Consider the following 20043-nt stretch of genomic DNA (forward strand, 5'->3'; position numbering starts at 1 on the left):
TTGTTCCTTGCAACTAACTGCTTTCATGCACTCGATATAATCAGTCACCCATGCGCTACAGGCTACATTCAGACTCAAGGACTTCTATTGTATTCATGTTGAAAAAAAAAGAGAGGCGCGAACTGGACTTCGTAGCGCAGAAGAAAAGAACGTTAGGATCTTATTTTCCGCTCCAACGAAGTCAATGAGAAATTTAGTCCAAATCTACGAAACATCTCCTACAGCGAGGTCAACGGTTCAATTCACTAGGTCAAGGGTTCTCATGCGCGTAATACAAATAGGCTTAATCAACCCCACGCGGCCCAAATTATTCCGCACCATAACCACACGGCACGCTTCCGCTTCATACTACAACTACGGGTCTTTGATCGCCACCAGTTCGCTACAACTATGGCTACGGAGAAGCAGCGGTGAGCGCGGAAGACCGCGAACAATTTCCCTCGTAGCTCGACCCTTTCGGGGCGCCCAGACAGAATCGCGGAGTCAGATAAAGAAGTCACTGGGGCGCGATTTAGTTCGGCAGTAGAAGCGCCGTTTGCAACGACGAGGACGTCGAATCGATCAGCTCCTCACGACGGACGAAGTTTACTTCAGGGGCGGCACGCAGGTAACGGCACAGCCATAAATAGTGACGACGGAGACAGGTGCGCGCAGGCAACAAAGACTAATGTCACGCAACAAGTATAAACCAAATTCCCTGTCAAGATTTTTTCTTTCTTAAATGAGAATACCGGTGACAAGGCAGCAACGACAGAGGCAGGTGTGCGCAGGCAACAAAGACTGTAATGTCACGCAACAAGTATAAACCAAACTCCCTGTCAAGCTACTTTCTTTCCTGAAGAAGGAAATGAAATACATGAGAAAAGAAATACCAGTGACAAGGCAAATAAGAGCGAAATTCAAAGAACGGGAAAAGTACGAACTTAGAAAGGTCGCCTCGGCAGGGACCAAGCCATGGGTTCTGTCTGTCTGCCTCGACGACGGGTCTTTTCTGTGTGTGTGCGCGGTGTTTATGTATACTGAGAGGTTACAAAACATGACGCCTCGGTTTACGCAAAAAAAGCCAGCGTAGAAAAAAACAAGGCCCACTTCAAACAGGCGAATTGAACAAAATCAGGATTTTCTGACTCAGTCACGTTCGGAGTCAAGCAACAGAGGCGTACACCACCGTGAACATATAGCACAGACTGAAAACAAGACCATTTGACATACAAAAAATGGCTAATAGAGCGTTTGAAGCAAAGAAATCAATTAGCGAAATCGGCACGTTTTAAATCCGTACTTCATCGGAAGAACTAAGAAATCTGAAACTTTACGTCCCCCTCGGAATCCTTGACAACTTTTGTTAATTTATTGAAATTGAGACATCATCATCATCAGAATCAGCAGCCTGCCTACGCCCACTGCAGGGCAGAGGCATCTCCCATAGATCTACAGTTATCCCGGTGCTGTGCCAACTGCGACCAATTTATCCCCGCAAACTACTAATTCAGATGTATACCTGCTTAATCCAAATACCTACGAGCATAAAGTGCCGAATAAGTTACGATCTGTTAAACGATCCAGACGAATACTCAAGAGAGGCGGCGGCATCGTATACAAATTACACAGGAGATGCTGAAGGATATTTTTGGGCGAGATATCGCCCGGTGCGTGAAACTACCAAGTTTCCCCAAAACTTTGCATGAGCAGCGCAAGATAAGCGCATTTTGTACCTAGTTCGCGTCCCAATGCAATCATTACTGCCTCTTACAGCTGCTTTGGAGCCCCGGTAGCCAATCTCACGAAACGAAGGGGAACTTTTTTCACGCACAGATACGGCGATATAATCTCGAAACCAGCGAGTCTGGCGGGGCAAGCGCTTGCCGCCCATCGTTTTCTGCGGCGAAGCGCACTTCAAGCCGGGCAGCGTATCGCCGGACGATCTGCTCCGATGGCCGGAAAAGATACCCACTGACCAGCAGCAGCAGCAGCAGCAACAGCGCAACGCAGAAGCGAAAGTCAACGCGAAGCAGGTTTAAAGGGGTGCGCCTATGCCGTCGTATGTTGGCAAAATGGCGGACTTTCTTATATCGCCACCGTTTACGGAAGCTTACGGTGGGTGAAAATGCGAGTCTGTTTACGTCGACACAGCGTTAGGCCGGGCTCAAATGTGGGCCGCCAATACTTGTAGAAAATTCGATCTTGTTATCGCTAATTTGATTCGTAAAAAGTGAGTACGTTTCTAGGAGCATCGGATATATATGTATACCTGCAATGCGGCAGGTGCGGTCCTGCACGTTGATGGGGCCTCGCTTTTGGTTTCTCTAAGCAGCTCTTCTTGCATCTTCCGATGCCTACATCGCATCCCACTATTGCATGGGCAGTTAACCAGGTTCACCATGGGCAGTTAACCATGGGCAGTTAACCAGGGCAGTTAACCATTCAGACACTTTTTCACTTGCGTCGCGGATGCAGTGAACAACACCCAGCCTCATGAGTGCCAGTGTGTATAGTGCCAGTGTGCACAGTGCCAAGTGCCAGTGCGTATAACGCCAGTGTGTGGGGACGAGTGCGTGTGAGGTGCGTGCATGAGTGCGACGCAATGAATCATGACGAGTGGGCGAAGCACTGGGGATCGTTCTTACCGTAAATCACCCATGACATTTCCCACTCGCGCATGTAAACGAGTGACAACGCGTGTGTACAGTGTATACAATTCCAATCCAATCCAATTCAACTTAATCCAATCCAATCCAATTCAATCCAATACAAATTCAATCCAATTCAATGCTCCACGCGCATGCGCAGCACGGCACTCCAGGAGCCACGCGAAACTGCTCAACCCTTTCTCTCTCTCTCTAACCTCTTGCGAACCTTTTATTTTGTTCTTCTTAACTTCTTGTGAACCTTTTGTTCACAGATGTTTCAATTTACACGGTGCTGTGCCGTGAACACAGACGCCGAACAAGCCTCGGCCTTAAGGTGCTCCGCCCCAAAAAATCAGCCCCGTCGCTGCCAACAGAGAGCGAGCGGTGGCTGTATATATAGACGATCGTCGTCATCCTCTTCGAGCACAAAAGCAGGCCTGCCTGGTCTAATTAGCGCGCCACAAGGACAAGATGTGACGCGTACGCCACTGTTCATTAACGGCCGCCGAAGAAGCAACGGCGTCCGTAACGGTCTCCATGCTGCGCGATTGCCTTATGCTCGATAAAACCGCGGAGGATAGCCAGCCCGTGCACGAGAAATTCTATTACCAAAACAACTGTCGCCCCGAACGAAGGAGCCTGTCAGGCTCGCACACTCGCTGGTAATGAGGGCGAAATGCACAAAACACCTAGTCCGGAGAACACAAAAGTTGGCGCGGTCCTCAGACTGTCGTCTAGTGGCATTTATATGCGACACCATCATCGCAGCGAGAGAGGAAATCGTGACACGAAATGAACAGTCCCCACTCGCGAAATAACCAGGGCGATTGCTAGCACAAGTGACATAGCGCTAAGCTAGCAAGAACGGAAGCTATGGAGACAGAATACAAACGCAAGGGAAAACATTGTCGTACTACTTGAAACGACGTTAAGCATGACATGACAGCGCGAAAAGTTCACATGGATATAAAAGAAAAGACAGAAGACAAACGCTTATCTTTAATCTGCATCAAACTTTCCCGCAGTTACGTCTCTTATGCCCGCGCACCAACTTGCGTAATAACATACTTTTTGCACAAGGCAAAAGCGAGTTTATCTTTTTAATCAACTTATTCATTTGGAAAAACTTGATGAATACAGCTTGCAACTAATTGAAGGCGAACTTCAAGGAAAACACCGAGTTCCCGATTTTGCAGGAACTTCAAGATTTGACTTGCATGGCGGGTAGATAGCAATAAAGTTTCGTCATTGTGCTTAGTTCCTGAGGGCACATTTTTACGCTTGCCCGGCAAATAAATAAATAGCCAGAAAGAGGCAAAGAAGTCCTGTTTAGGAAAGGGGAGTGTGTTTGGGAGGCAGGCGTTAGAATGGGGTAACTTCAGGCTAAGTTTGTAAAATCCACGTAGGCACCATATACACATCCTTAGTCCCCTGCGGACTGAGACAGCGTTCGATTTGAAACACAGTACAGCGCAATGGAGAGAGTGTCTAAGCCCATCATACGAAACTGCGATCGACCCATTAATTAGGCATTTAGCGCCATGAGCCGAGTCTGGCTCAGGGCCCGATTTCAATGTCCACATTTCGCTCGTCGCTAGCTGTGTACCCTGGCTCGTCGTCAGGTATTGACGTCACGGATGCTTACCCGAACTAACACTGTTTCAAGGAGGATGACTGGTGGCTGACTTGCACATTTATCTTTGCACATTCATTGTCTTACACGTGTGTTTCGCTACACACGAATGACTTGCACATTCGGCGCTCTGTTCATCTCTTCCTCGACTACGTCCGTGTTTTCCCGCGCCTTTCAAATACAAGAGTGAACCAACTGGCTTCAAAGCCAAGCACTCGCTCCCTGCACGTGCAAGGCCATCCGTGCACGCAAAGCGGCTGCCAGGCTGTCTGCGGACACGCATTAAAAGGAGACGTCGTCAGGTGCGTCTCTCCCCCCCGACACGTCCCGCGTGCGACGAAAGTGCGTCTCACTAAAAGCACTCTCGAAGTGGCACACTGCCAGACCCGTCGCTCCCGCCTTTGGCGCGAGCCAAGCCGCTCACAAATGACGCCTATGCACAGCCCTTCATTAGCCCGGAGAAAGACAGGCAGGCCCGACATAGACACATTGTGTTGGCGGACGCGGGAGACGCTGAAAGATGCACAGCTTATCCTCGGGCCACCCGCTGGAACTCAACCGAAGCGCGCACCCTCTCCCTCAGCCTCCTCTGAAGGGGTGCGTTTAAACAAAGCCACGAGGAAGCGCCTCGCGAAGGGCCAGAAAATTGCGCGAAAAACAACCGAGCGCGTCAAGGCCGGGATGCGTAACGACCTTGCGTTGCAATTACCTGAAAAGTTGGGCTTTAAGTATATACTGAATCATTGGCGAGTTGCTGCCATGCCCAGCTATTAGCGTCTGCGGAAACTACCTTCCGCGTTCTTTCTTTTCGAAAATGCAGTGTCTGGAGTGGCGTCCGACGACATTCGAATATTTAGGACTAAGCTAACACCGTCCTTAGCGTTGCGTCATAGCTTCTTGATGCGATGGTTTGAGACCGGCTATCCCCTCGATAATTTTTTAGGGGCGAAACCCCTTAGGGGCTCCCGGCTGTCGGCATCTCGTGTCGTCGTCAACGTTCCATGTAGTCGCGGTATTAAAACACCGGGGCACTCGTTTTCCAACGCACCACGCTAGAACGTAACGCGTACTAAAATAACCCACCGGGACACTCGTTTTCCAACGCCTCACACGGAACTTAACGCGTACTTGATTGATTGTAGGGTTTAACGCGCCGACACAACGCCGGAGATGAGGCGCGCCGTAGTGCAGGGCTCAGGATTAATTTTGACCACCTGGGGATCTTTATTGTGCGCCGAAATCTCGTACGCACGGGCGTTTTTGCTTTCCGCCTCCATCAGAAAAGCGGCCGCCGCGGCCACTCAACGCGTACCAAAAGAACACACCTGGACACACTGTTTCCAATTCCTCGCGCTAGAACGTAACACGTACTAAAAGAACACACCAGGACATTCTTTTTCCAGCACCTCGCGCTAGAACGCTTCGTGCTTCAAAGACACGAAACCTTTGCAGCACAGCTGTAGACATTTAACCCCCAATGGTTTCATCTCCGTGGGCAAAAATTCCAAGGCGCCAATATTACACTTACTGCATTCTTCGCCCCATTCCCAGGTTTCCCGTTAGTGGACATGGCCCGGGATTTTTTTTTCGCGTTTAAATTGAATTTTAATTTTCATAGCCTGCGTTTGTTGTTGGCATTTTAAATGATTTCTTCGTGTTCGTTAGGCCATGTTACGTTAGGTTGGTTTGGTTTGGGCTAGGTTTCCTTATTTTACGTCGGGTGGAGCGATGTAGTGATGGCGCGGCCAGGCGCGTCCACAACGCCGGTGGACGTTGATATACCGGAGTGCTTGCAGTACAGTCGGACGGCACTCTAGACACAGCCTTCCAAAAATTGTGTTGAAAGCGCGAATATACGGCTCTCTATCAAAGCGACGCGGGGGGACCCTTGTATATCCCGGGAACATCACGAAATACGCAGGTGCCCCGCCACACACAGGCGTTGCCAGTTAGGACTGAAGTACGGCCGTCAAGGATTAGTAGGCGCCGCGGTTTTGTATACGAAATAGTACGATAGGAAATAAGGCACAGAGAAAGTTGAATTATCACCACGGACGCGCCCCGTTATGAGCAAGGTAGGAAGAATGAAGTACGTACGATCATTTTCGGAGCAGCCTCTAACGTGATCGCCGTAATTGTCGACCTTAATCCCTTCATTTTCCCTCAAAAAGGAGGTTCCTCTGAGAGCTAGAAAATTGTGCTTTGACGGCGAACGAACCGAATCGGACTGATTTCTGCCGAAACCTAACTGAACGCGCAAAACAGACAAAGTAGGCAAGTATTCAGCGGGGTTGGTGGTGTCCTCCTAATGCTTAAGCGGGTACATGCTATAATACTTCACACAGAGCGCTGTCTACGTTTGTCTTAGAGAGCGTTTACGAACATAAATTGTCCGAAGACGCGCATAGCACAGCCCTACGCCGAACACACTCATGAATAGTCGCCAGACCCCACGATAAAATGAAGCAAGGATGATACACACACAACTAAACCTCCAAACAAATCTCATCAAGCCTGGTGCTTACAATCCGATAAAGGACATGCCTTCTTCGAGTTTCCGTCAGATAAGGTTCTTCCGTCGAGCGACAAGGAACGTCCGTCTTTCTTTCTTACAAGACAAGCCCTTTCGTGAATGGAAACTACAGTTCCTCGTGAAGTTCTGAACAGGTAAGTTCGCAAACACGTAAGCTGCCAAAAAACTCCACTGAAGAAACAGGTTGAGAAACCTCGTAAGGCGAGCGTAGCGTCGCGATTTCGTCGTTATTCTTCCAGGAAGGCGCTTGGCGCGACAAACAGGATTTTCGCCGTTGGCGCAGCACGGCCCGTTGGGTAATCGGCAGAGCCAAGCGGCCAAGAACGGTTGGTTTACTCGAGGCGGGCGCGCGGAAAAGGAACTCCTGAAGAGGGTGGCGAAATGGCGGAACAAGAGATGGACGAGGCATACGGAAGGAATCTCAAAACGCAAAAGACGTGCTTGATTACGTAACTTTCAGGGAGTTTCTTGTGAATATTTCCTTTCTCTTCGCGTCTTACAAAATGGTATCACTAATTCGCGGTGCACCGTCACTCAAAATGGCAATGACGACAAAATATAAGTTTGCTCCATTAAAACGACTGTTTTGTGCGAATAATATTGACTTAATTTATCGGAAACTTCGAAGAATTATCCAGATATTGTGGAAAAAAGAATGAACAGTGGTGAGTCACCAGCCACTTTCTAGCCGAATATTTATGACGTCACAGAATCCATATTTGTGCGATTGGCAGTCGCCGAATGAAGTCACCACCACGAAACATGACTGGTCGATTGTATAGTAGGGCATCTAGTTGCATTTTGTCAGATGACTTGAATACTAACGCGCATTTAACACTGATAACTGTTTTTAGTGTTCCCAACATTACAACGCTGCGGACGTCGAGTGCATAGCGCAAAACATCAGTTTTTCAATATTTCTTGCGTTTTTTTAGGAGCGAAGCCCCTTAGGGGCTAGGGCTGTCGGCGTCTCATGTCGTCGTCGTAACCATCATCTCGTGTAGTAACGGTACTAAAACACCAGGACACTCCTTTACACCTCGCGCTAGAACGCTTCGTGCTTCCAAGACACGTGGCTTTTACAGCAATGCTGTATACCGCTACCTCCCAACGGTTTCATCTCCGTTGGCGAAAATGCCAAGGCACCAAGAATACACCTATACACTGCACGCTTCGCTCCTCCTCAGGTTTCGCGTTACTGTAGATGGCTCGGAATTTTTATAGCTAAAAAACGACAGTAATGGGCTCAGTGGGTTACCAAAGGCTAGTTTTCACGAATTAAGGAACGTTGCATTTTGCCTTCATGGCCAAAACGACAGTTAAACTGCGTCAAATTTTTTCAGCAGTTCATGTTCCCAGCGCCCGCATTGCGATCCACCACGTGGTCCGTACACCAAAGGACAGCTGTGGACCGACAAACAGACGTGAAAACAAAAGAACAATAAAGGAGCGCTAGAAATGCGCTGTGCCGCTTCGTTAAGTTTGAATTCACCTTTTCAAAGAAGGCGAAAGGTGTGAAAAGAGGGAAACAGTTCCACAACCACAAAAGAAAAATTACAAAAAAACACCAATCCGTGAGAAGCTAACCCCCCGTCAAACAACGCCCTACGTGCACCACTAGTTCCATTGATTGGGCCTGACACGTACTAAAACCTTCGAACATCTCCCGAATATTTGCCTAGTATACCCTGAACGCCACAACTGCTCACAATTCCTACTGCCTGCCTGGAAGGTGAGCTACGCAGCGGCCGTGCTCAGAAGTGACGGGCGCGCTTTGAAGCTTAAGCCTCCGTAACGTGGAATTATGTCTCGCGGCATGGAGAAACGAATGCTGCGGGTGGCCCCCCTCAAAGGGCGTTCAACGAATTTGTCACGCCTATTTGTGGCCGCATTGTGCAGCCGTCGGCCCAACGGGACACGAAAGAAACAACTACGGGAGTAGCGCTCAGAGAAGAAAACTAACGTCTCGGATCAGGTGGCAAACTGGGGTGGAATACACGCTAGCTGATATTAAGGTGCTGGACGCGCAATGCGGGAAACTGACAACGGGTAGATTATCAGGGTACAAAGTGGCTACCGAAAAAACGGAGCTATAGTAGAGAACACCGCTAGCTCCGTGAATGGAGGAGATAAAAAATTTGGTGGCACAAAGAACGGATTCTGACAGCGCAGTTTTATTGAACCCTGATAAAACGAAAGCAATTATGTTTCACCTATAGGCCGCATATTGTTTGACCCATCGTCTATTTTACGTCATAACGCAACAATAGAAATTGTTCCCATCCCGTAAGACACTTCGTGCTTATTTTTCCCAACGTGGGAGCTTATGTTAGTTACTTTACCTCGAAACTATCACGTGTTACACTACTTATGCGTCGTCACTGCCCTCGGCCTCTATGACTGTGAGCCTTTAATTGGCCGATCGCCATCGTTACGCCTATAGCTGCGCTAGCAGCGAAAATGTACTTTGCTACTGGTATAATTGCTACTTCAACAAAATGCATACCCAGATTACTGGTGTGGGCCTTAGTACATGCCTTTCTAAGTCGAAGGCCACGACGCATTCACTACATTAATCAATATTTAGTCAGCTAAAGTCATGGAGTGCTAGGAATGCATGCTCTTCTGGAGGCCAGGATTCTATTCCCTTTGAGACCACAGTTTAACGAACTTTCTTTTGAACTCAATTACTTTACTTTTGTAGCGTAAGCTACACTGGCCGAGGTTGAGCAGTTTCGCGTGGACCCTGAAGGGCCGTGCTGCGCAAGCGCGAGGAGCATTGGATTAGATCGGATTGGACTGGATTTGGATTGTATTGGAAATCCAATCCAATTGGAGTACGGGTGTGTTAAGAATTGGGTCTGCACATTCGGCGGTCTGCGCATTCCAGTGGAGTGACGTCATAGCCGCGGCAGACCCACTGGCGCCGGCGCATGCCCAGCTGTGCGCCTCCGTTGCGCAGTAGCCAAGTCTGACGCTGCGCCGGAGCCGCTTGATATCCGTTTTGCGTGGCTCCTGGAGAGCCGTGCTGCGCATGCGCGAGGAGCAGTGACTGGACTGGTCTGGACCGGATCGGACCGGACTGGACCGGACTGCTGAACCTTAGCTCACGCTACGAAAATCCTGACATAGCCGAGCTAAGCCACTGCTAATTTTTTACTTTGTTAGCGGGAGTTCTCTGGGAAATTCTCGCGCCAGCAATCGAGCACTGTTTAAACAGTTTCTTTGCCGGCCATTTTGCAGGCCACCCATCAGCCATTTTCTGTGGCGTCTCACGGACGCGATGGGTAGGACCTGCGACTTACAGAGTCGGTTTCGGTTAGTGCCTCCGCATCAAGAGAGAATGCTGCCAGCTGTAACGCGAGATGTGGGTGAGCGGAAGGGGCCCGCGCGAACAAGAGTTACGAGCCACGAGCGAACAAGAGTTACGAGCCGCCAGCTAACAAGACCGCTATTGAACTCTTAAATTGGCTCATTTCGCATTGCGTTAGATTTCCTGGTTTCTTGTGAATTGATTTGGTTTACTCAGACTTCTCTTCCACAATATTCCACGACATGACCTAGTGCCATCCTTTTATTTGAAGACGGGCACTGCGAGAAGTCTTGAATGCAACCGTATTGTCTAGCCTCAATTCGAAAGTTACTGCTTCTTTATCTACATCGTGTCATTCTCCGCTCGCAAGTGGTGCTGGCGGAGTTATTCACGGAATCGGAGAAGCTTTGACCATTCCAAATATATGGTGCAATGTTTATCATAACAGGAATTGAGGGGGTCTAATTTATTGCCCGATAGGAAACCAAATTCCATGGCTTCGCAAAATGAAGCTACGTTCAAGCATCTGCTGTGTACATGCTGTCGCAGAAATGATAAAAGACTGTTTCAAAAACAACTACTCTGGCTGCTCACGGTATTCATTTGCTTATTAATTGCAAGTCGAGAATCTCACACACGATGCAGCAGCATTGTGCTTAAGAATCGCGACGAAACTTTTAATGAGTAGCATTCCCAGTACCCCCACAGCCAAGACCGTGTAACACCCTGCATTTCCACAAAAAATGCAGATATCACGCAAGTTCCACCTGTAATCGTTGTAATAGCGTAAATCGAGATAAATGGTCTAAAAAAATTTGAAAAACTAAAAAAACAATAAGAAGAATATTTAAAATATTACGGAGAATGCCGCACCGTGTAACACGCACTGCATTTTCACAATAATGCATATTTCGCGAAAGTTTCACCCGTAATCGTTATAATAGCGTAAACTGACATAATTGGTCGGACAGGATTTAATAAAACGAAAAAAATGGCTGTAAACAACTCACACTCAAGACAAGCGACATAAGAATGATACGCATTAGTAGACAATTCTCTGATTGTCTGGAGAATTTTTTTTATGCTGAGTACGCTTTACTCACCCACACCCTCGACGCTGTATTCGGTCATTGTGAAATTGTCAATGTCAACGTTAACTTCTCCCTAAATTACAACACCGACGCAAATTTTGAGCAAACACTTTATTCGTGCGTGCTGTCAAAGCCGTATTCGTCATTGATCGCTGGTATCGAGGCTGACGGTCTTTATAAACGGTTTATGACGTAATCACTGACGTCAGCGTGAGTGCGGTGCGACACTCCGAAACCGGTTCTAAGTGATTGTGTCATAGCCTGGCTGTGAAAGAACACGAACTGCCGCTCCGTTTACGGACGGCAAGGGTTTAGCTCCTTGAGAAAGAACGTACTACTGATCGTACTGCCTACTGCCCCTTCCACGCTTTCCGCCATCTTCCATGTCTTCCAATCTAAGCCTAACGTGGCGGTGGCTTAACGGGAAATTCAGATACAAATGCTGCTCACCTTCACATAGGACTCTGATGGCAGACTTGATTCCTGGGCTCTTAAAGGTTAGAAACAAGTAAGCTTACTTTTATAAACAAATGTTTTGGTAGGTTAGAAACTTATTAAACCCGGCGGCAAAAACTATTGGCAAACTAGCAAACTATCAATATGCAAAACAAAACAAACGAGTGGCTCACCCAGACAATTTGTTGAGCTGTGACTTGTGACGTCACAAATCGCGATATCCGTTTGGTGCAGCTACGAGTTAAAATCCGTGAACATACGACTACGCTAAAATAAAATTCATAAGCATAAACAGTACCTGTATACGTCTGCTTGTCAGGCTCGAGGCATCTGACAATTGGCGGTGCGTAACCTCACAACCCGATGGTATGAAACGCGCCGCTTCTTGTAGCTCCCAATTAGTGAAACTTAACGTCAGAAGGAGATAGAGAAAGAGGGAGAGGGGGAGAGATGGGGGAGAGGAGCGACGGAAAGGGAGGGTGGATTCGCACAAGAAATGTACCCAGTTTGTTCATCAAGAATAACACGACTAACCTTGACGAAAGCAGTGATGGTAAACATTCGTGCTAAAATAAGAAGTTGATTCGCACGCGCTGTTCATATAAGTAGTATGGCCATGCATGTTTGTCGCTTTAGTGTGTCTGAAGGCTGGAGCGCCGTGAGCAAAAGAAAGCTGCCATTCCTTTCCGCCATGAAGACGGCTCGGAGCCGGAGAACGAAAATAGTGCCATACACTTACGGACGCTTTCGTACATTTCACCTTCCACCACGCGGGCAAACCACTCTTCCCGCCAAAATACGACACTTTCGAGCTACCATTACACACCTCCGACTTTATGTGTTGTCTCTGTTTTATTCTCTCGTCATTTTCCGCAAATGACCGCGCTCGAGAATTGTAGACGAAGAAGCGGCAGGAAACAAAGGTGTCCACTGCTATGTTCACGCCCAGCGTGAATGAAGCATTGTGCGGAAAGTTGGCAGCGGGTAGCAGTGCGCAACGGAAGGTGCGCACACAGTCTACGCGCTTCTTTAGACGGATGAATCACCAAAATGGCCGTGAAAAGCTGTTTGGAAAAGAACTGTAGCTCTTACGGACAAACTGCGCAATTACCTCCAGATCAGCCACACACACACACGGGCGCTCTCGCGCAAGAGGACATACAGACACGCGCACACCGGCGGGGACAGCTCGGAACGTTCTCCGGGTAAATCATCCCGGCTCCAACTATATATTATATATATATATATATATATACACACACAGAACAGAAACAGAAACTATGCGGCACATAGTGTTAGAATGCGAGGGTATCCATCCAAATCTACATGAAGAGAGTATTGGGCTTCCAGAAGCCCTAGGATTTAAGGGTATCACAGGGGAAGTTAACTTCAAGGCTGTCGAGGGGACGAAAAGAAGATTAGAATGCTGGTGGACGAAAAGCAGAGAGGGGAATATTGCCTAGGACAGTTACCACCTGTAACAGGAAAAAAAAAGTATTTTGTGCCTAAAAGCTTTTTGTGTCTGCCCTAAGCAGCGCTAGTATTGAACCAAAAATGTAAAACATGGTTATATTAGTCCTTTTTGGTAAGATTGCATGCCATCACCCCGCTACAAAGGGGAAACCAATAGCAATCATCATCATCATCATCATCAGAGAGAGAGACGATGAGTACTACCATTACAGTGAAAAGCGACGACGCCACATGTCATTAAACAATTTCAAACCTAATGCAATGCGTGGTGGTGTGTCCTTCAGTGCTTACATAGGAAGAAATCCTACAGCTTCACTGTGGTTGAAGCCTTGTGCGGCTTAGTGCAAGCTTCGCCACTTTTCTTTCTTTTTTAATTTCCTCAAATAAACTCAGATGCGCTTACAATCGGGGGCGCGTTAGAATCGTGCAAATGCGGTATACCCGCGCAAGAGGTATGCCGCACAAAGTACCTACACGCACACAGGACAGCCTCCAAGATGGCGGTGTCATCAGCTCTGATGAGTAAATGGCGCGGGAGAAATTCGAAAAAGGCCCATTCTCGAAACGAATACGGCACGCGTCCGCTAATGTGGAGGAGACGGCGGGCGGGAAAGCTGCAGGCGCCTATCTGTAACGGCGGGGGCGGCTGCATGCGCATGTGCGTGGCGAAGCGTCCGTCCGCCCGATCAATTCGCAGTCCATTAGCATCAATGGCCAGGACGCAACACCTGCCGCTAATGCACACAGGCAGCTTGCCGGCCAGTCCGGGAAGTCTCGGATTTGCGACGAGCGCGGGAGAGTGGCGCGGCGCGCTGGAATCACGTATACGAGCGGTCGGGGGGCGCACAAGCTGGGACCGAATGCCGTCATTATAACTGCGAACGTCAAATCTCGCTGTCACCTATCGGGCCACTCAATAAAGTTATACTCTCTCTCTCTCTCTCTCTCTCTCTCTCTCTCCCTCTCTCTCTCTCTCTCTCTCTCTCTCTCTCTCTCTCTCTCTCTCTCTCTCTCTCTCTCTCTCTCTCTCTCTCTCTCTCTCTCTCTCTCTATCTCTCTCACGATATACCCGTTCATAGGGGGATACAAGCACACAACTTTCGACTACTGTAGTACGAAATATGTTCTGTACTTCTCCCCTGAGTGTTAACTGAGCGGATCGAAGACGTGTGTGTGGGTGCGAGTGCGTGAGTACGTGTCACGTGTGCGGGTGCAATGCCAAAGCTTGCGCGAGTGTGAGCGCGATTGTGCGAGTTTTGTGTGGGTGTGCACCAGGGGGTGTGAGTGCATGCGACCGTGTTTGGCATCGAGTGTGCGTGGATGTGCGTGCGTGCGCGTATGAATGTGCGTGTGTGCGTGCGAGTCGGTGACTGTGAGCGTGTGTCAGTGCACGTGTACTTAGCGCATTCATTAAAAAAGGAACTAACCCGGATTTTTTTTTCCTGTCACGGTGTCAACGTATACCTAAACTCTAAGTAGAAAACGACCCAGCGTAAGGCTACAAAGCACTGAAAAGAATCCCGGCATTCTTGGAAAGGGCCGTGTCCCCACGCCACACGATATTTGCGCGTTCATTTCCTCCGTGCTTTTATCCGTAATTGCGGGGTTCATTTCACGCTCAAAGACAGCTTTGAGTTCATTAGCGGCCGAGCGGACCCCTTTCATATTCTAACTAACCCGTCAAACACATCTGCGAAGTTGTCCTATAGGTTTTCAGAAACCGACACCGCATTAAAAAAAAAAAAAAAAAAACGCGCTTGCCTCATCACCGTCCAACAGCCTTGTGCCTAAACCTCCCAGACACCCTTGAGACGGATTTCCGAAACCTCTCCAATCCGTCACAGCCGAACGGCAGCGCGGATGACAGCCGTGTACGGGACTCGAGTCTCAGGGACGTTCACAACGAACGGGCATTGAGCTCGTCCCGCCAATAGTAGCCTCATATCCGCAGACGACCGGCGCGCGGAAAAAAAGGAGAGGCGCCTAAACGTGGTCCGCGTTCGTATGAGGTCTCGACAGACACACGCTAACTCGGAAAAAGGCAGCGCCAGCCCGACGCCCCGTAAATGCATTCATGTATACGCCAGGGAGGCGACGCAAGCGTTCTCGTTTGAATCACCCGCCGATTTCTATTGACCCGGTGAACTCCGCGAGGCTGAAGAAGGCAGACGGCGGCGGACTGCCGACGGAGGGGGCCTGAGGCCATGGGAGAGGAATTGTAAACAGCGGGGGTATGTGCCGAATCTGCGAACCGACCAAAAATTACGTGCAGCAGTGACGAACCAGGCGCGTTAATGCTACGAGACATCGACGCCGTGGGCAGATGCTGAAGATAAATGCTTCCACAGTTTTCCACCGCTTTTGGCCGGGAAGAGGGGGAGAGAATAAATCTTTATCGAGCGAAGATGCCGGCGTTATGGGCCTCGCCCCGCAGAAGGCATCCCTAATGCAGGACGCCTTGGCTTCGACTGGCTGTCCTCGCTCGTATCACCAGGTTGAGCTGGGTGTCCGGGCTGCCCAGGATGCCCTCCACTGGTCGAAGGAGGGATTGGCAAGTGGGGCATATCTGGAGTATGTTGGCATGGCCGTACAAAAGGGTATAGCGAGCCAGGGTGGAAACAGTGAGCACAGAGGGAAGCGTGGAACACATGAGGTTTGGGGTGATTGTTAGGGGCGCAAGCCCCGTAGGGGCTCGGGCTGTCGACGTCTAACGTCGTCATCGTAACCCTCGCCTCATGAAGTCACGGTACACCAGAATACTCGTTTACGCCTCGCGTTAGAACGTAACGCGTACTAACAAAACCCCGGGACACTCGTTTACACCTCGCGCTGGAACGCTTCACGCTTCAAAGACACGAGACTTTTACAGCAAAGCTGTATACCTCTATACCCCCAATGGTTCCATTTCCGTTGGCAAAAAAGCCAAGGCGCCAAGAATACACTTATACACTACATGCTTCGCCCCTACCCAGGTTTCAGGTTAGTGGCGATAGTCCGGGATTTTTGTCTGCAGGGTCGCCGCCAAGTTCATGCTTCCCCTATAGGAAGAGGTGCCAGTGTGCTGGTGAGAGGCTGCAGACAGCTTGTCTGTGTTACGCTATAGGACCTCAGCGTAGCCGCTCAGCGGATGTGGTTGGTCCAGTTGAGATGAACTTTGGCTATCTTCCGCAGGGGCTCGATGTATCATACCGCGATCCGCGGCGTGAGCCACTCCTTTGCCGGAGGTGTCGGCGTGTACAGGTGTCCAGACAGTGAGGATGTCAGGGAGTGTCGAAGAGTTATTGAACATGCGTAAAGCTGATGCAGAGATGCGGCAAATCTGGTAATTTCGGCAGGCTGACAGTGAGTCGATGAGAACAGTCATTGCTTCGCGGCGGTGGACCATTTCCTCGGCGACATCGACGGAGCTGCTTTGTGACAGCGCATGCTGTCACAAAGCAGCATGCGCTTTCGTACGCGTCTGTGCGTACGAAATGCGCACGGGGGAATACATATTAGGATATGGACCATATGGTATAAGTGCGCGCATTTTATAATGCGCAATAACAAATGGACAGCATAAGGACACATTATTCTTACGTGCACTCCGAGACCTTCAGTGCCAGGTAACGTAGCGACAGAGTTCCCATTGACATCATTCAATGACCGCTTGCCGTAAGTAATTTTTGCATGTGCCTTAGCGAAGACAACACCCATGCATCATTCGGTCGCACATCCATATCTTGTGTAAACCTTGTTCAGCAGAAGCGGTGCACTTAACTGAACTAAACAATTTTAAGACATCGTGTTACTTTCGTTGTAAATTTCCTGCAAATTTAGCAACCTTTTTTCGCGCAGTTGTCAGTAAAGGTAAAATCTTGCGATGTGATCAATCTAACATTGAGCGGGACTCACCTGTTATCATTCCTATCGGACTTCCTAATTCAAGACCCGCGGTCTTAAAAAGCATCGTGCGCCAATTCGAAACGTTTTAAGCGTACATACCCATGTGCACAACGGCGTAGTTGGCTTATTTTAGACATAGGTCACTTCTGTACTGAAATAAAAAAAAATAAAACTGTCGCACGGAAGACCGCTGGTGACATCTAAAGAAAACTCGATAAACTGAAAAGCATTTCTCCTTTATTTTTATTTCAGCAAAGATGAGCTATGGATATAAAAGAAACAAACTAGGCCGCTAGGAACATTTAGATGGATTTGTAACTTTTTGTATTGGCGCACGATGCTTTTTAAGCCCGCGGGTCGTGAATTAGTAAGTCCAATTGGAACGTAACCAGGTGGGTCCCCCATTGAAGAGATGGTTCTGTAGAGGTGGAATCAATTTGGCGTGATTCCGTGGGCCGCAGTTGATGACAAAAATAATCAAGCAGAGCTTTAAGATGTCCCAAATTGTGCGTTTTACGCACCGAAGTTGCACCTGGACAATGAGGCGCGCCGTATTTGAAGGCTCCGGAATAAAATTTCGGTCACCTGGGGGCGCGCGGAACGCCTTCGTCACTGAGAGAGAGAGAGAGAGAGAGAGAGAGAGAGAGAGAGAGAGAGAGAGAGAGAGAGAGAGAGAGAGAGAGAGAGAGACTGCTCGACTCCTTGGTAGGGTTACAGGGACTTCTCTGATCCTGGCGGGTGTTTTATTCGAGTTACTAATGTGGTCCCCATGGAGCTGTTTAAGCACCTCAGAAGGTGTGACCCGTACCTCCAAGCTTTGAAAAAGGGCCCTTTGTTACTGGCCCACCACGGCGGGTACGTCGTAGAAGTTTGTACAAAGTTATCTTGCTAACTTAGTAGACCAAGTACAGCCTCGCTGAACGCGAAATGTCGACTTGATAAAGAGTTTGTACAACGTTCACGAGAGCAAAACTAAACATCCCAAAATAGTGAGTGTGAGAGCTGGCTTCGTATGTTTTTGAAGGAGCAGTACGGAAACTTGAGAAATGACTCAGCGGACAGTCTGCATAACGCTGTTACAGAGCATTTCCGTCCTTTATATAAGCCACAGCTACTTTGTTTACAGGAGATTTTGTGCGTTCACTGATTTCAATCCTTTCTCTCGCAGAGATCGACACACCCCAGCACCCGTGACGCGTCCGTTCACGTATTCACAAATTCGTGCCAAAACAGCCGCGCGTGCACCGTCAATTTGCATGCAAAGTCATATCAGCAAGGATACAAATGGCGCGATATAGAGAACAAAACCGCACAAGGCTCAAAGTCATCAAGCTAGCCACGTCGTAAGCAGGTCAAATACATGCATGGTTCGCCGCGTACGACAGAGAACCGATATAAATGGCGCCCGTATGACCCCACATTACTTACTCCACCGTGGCTAGAAATGCGGAGCCCGGGAAAGCAGAATAAATCATCATTCCCTTCTTTTCCAAGGTTACGCGTGTGCCTTAATTACTCCCGATGTTGTATCCAGCTACAAGAACCAAGAAGCGAAAAGTTAACCACGTCCGCGAGCAAACCGGTAAACGTGACCCAACACGTGCAAAGTTAGTGTCGTGAACGCGCGCTAGTTTAACCATTTTCACAGAGCCCTACTTTTGCTTTTCTTCGCATTGACTTCCTCGTACACACGGAACGAAACTTCCGGTGACGATGCCTTCAGTGTCCTCTTGCTGACACATTGTCATAGTGCTTGAACACGAAGCCTTCTTCCACAGTCGTCATAAGGATGACGACACGATGATGATGATGATGATAACGATAAGCGTGTGTGTTGATAACGATAATGATAACGATAAGCGCGTGTTAATGACTGCGACGACGACTATGGTGAGGAATCATCACTATGGTATATTATAACCAGTATTATCATCACTGACGATAAATAAGACGACGACGAAGATGATGATGACAGAATCAAAGAAAGACGAATGACGACAATGTGGCTTTAGTGACCGAGTGCCATTCGCCAAGTAACATCATCATCATCATCATTTAGTGATCGAATTCTCACGCAATGCGCACACTGTAGCACCCAGGCGGACCCATCCACCACATGGCATGGGCCTAGCTGCCAAGACAATACGGAAATACCTGCGACCAAAGACGAGACCATTGAGCGGTTAAGCACAACTGATTCAGCAGAACTTGATCGAAAAGGCGAGACGGAAGACTTTCCGACCCAACCAGCTAAAGTAGACAGGAACCACAGCCCGTTGCACAGAAACTTCGAATGCGCACCTCAACAACGGCGGCCCTCGGCGTGGCGAGGTGGAAAGGGTTCAGCCGAGAAGATACACGACCGAGACGGGGCGCCTACCAGCGCCAACCAGTTCCTTGCAGCCCCCCACGCGCTGCGGTTCCTATTATTGTGATTACACGATCGTTCACTTGTGTACTTATTCGCCCTTGCCGCCGTTCGACTGGAGGAGACGGCCAGGAACGTGTCTCGGGCCGTGCAGACGGGGAGGGGCCGACGTGACCAGACGGTGGGCCGCGGGGGACGCGAAAAAGAAGAGAGACGTTAGAGTGCCAACGACGGCCGTCCTGCCCGCCAATTGACGTGCAATGCCCTCCGCGCCGGGGCAAGGCGAACGACTCCTTGCCGGCAACCAGGCAGCGCGGACAGCGTCGCCCCACTAGGGCCGCGCCACCACACCTGTTGTCTGAAGCCTTGTTATACGCTCTGGCGTACGGGGGAAAGGGAATCGGTCAGTGGCGTTTAGACTAACAAAACGGAGAGCTGGGCGAGTGGCTAACGTTCATCATGGTGTATAACGACGAATAATGATGACGGACAAAGAAAAAAAGCACAAGGCGGGCCTTCTCCTGTGCACAAGACACCAAGACGCTTATTAGCTTAGCAGAGATTGGGTTTGGAGGAGGAGGATAAACATCTTTATTGAGGGAAAAGGTTGCGTTGACTCTTCAGGAGGTGAAGTCCTCAGTCCAGGACCCCATATGCCTTG

The 20043-nt window shown here is 49.0% G+C and overlaps 1 protein-coding gene across 3 annotated transcripts in view; it reads right to left on the minus strand.

Annotated features, from left to right (window-relative positions):
* The window catches only part of LOC144162860 (uncharacterized), a 299979-nt gene that overhangs the window by 233338 nt on the left and 46598 nt on the right, over window positions 1–20043 (minus strand). The gene's annotated exons all lie outside the window — the stretch shown is intronic.

Source organism: Haemaphysalis longicornis, unplaced genomic scaffold (genome assembly GCF_048455015.1).
Source record: "Haemaphysalis longicornis isolate Haplotype H1 unplaced genomic scaffold, Haemaphysalis longicornis Haplotype H1 scaffold_12, whole genome shotgun sequence".
Lineage (NCBI taxonomy): Eukaryota > Metazoa > Arthropoda > Arachnida > Ixodida > Ixodidae > Haemaphysalis > Haemaphysalis longicornis.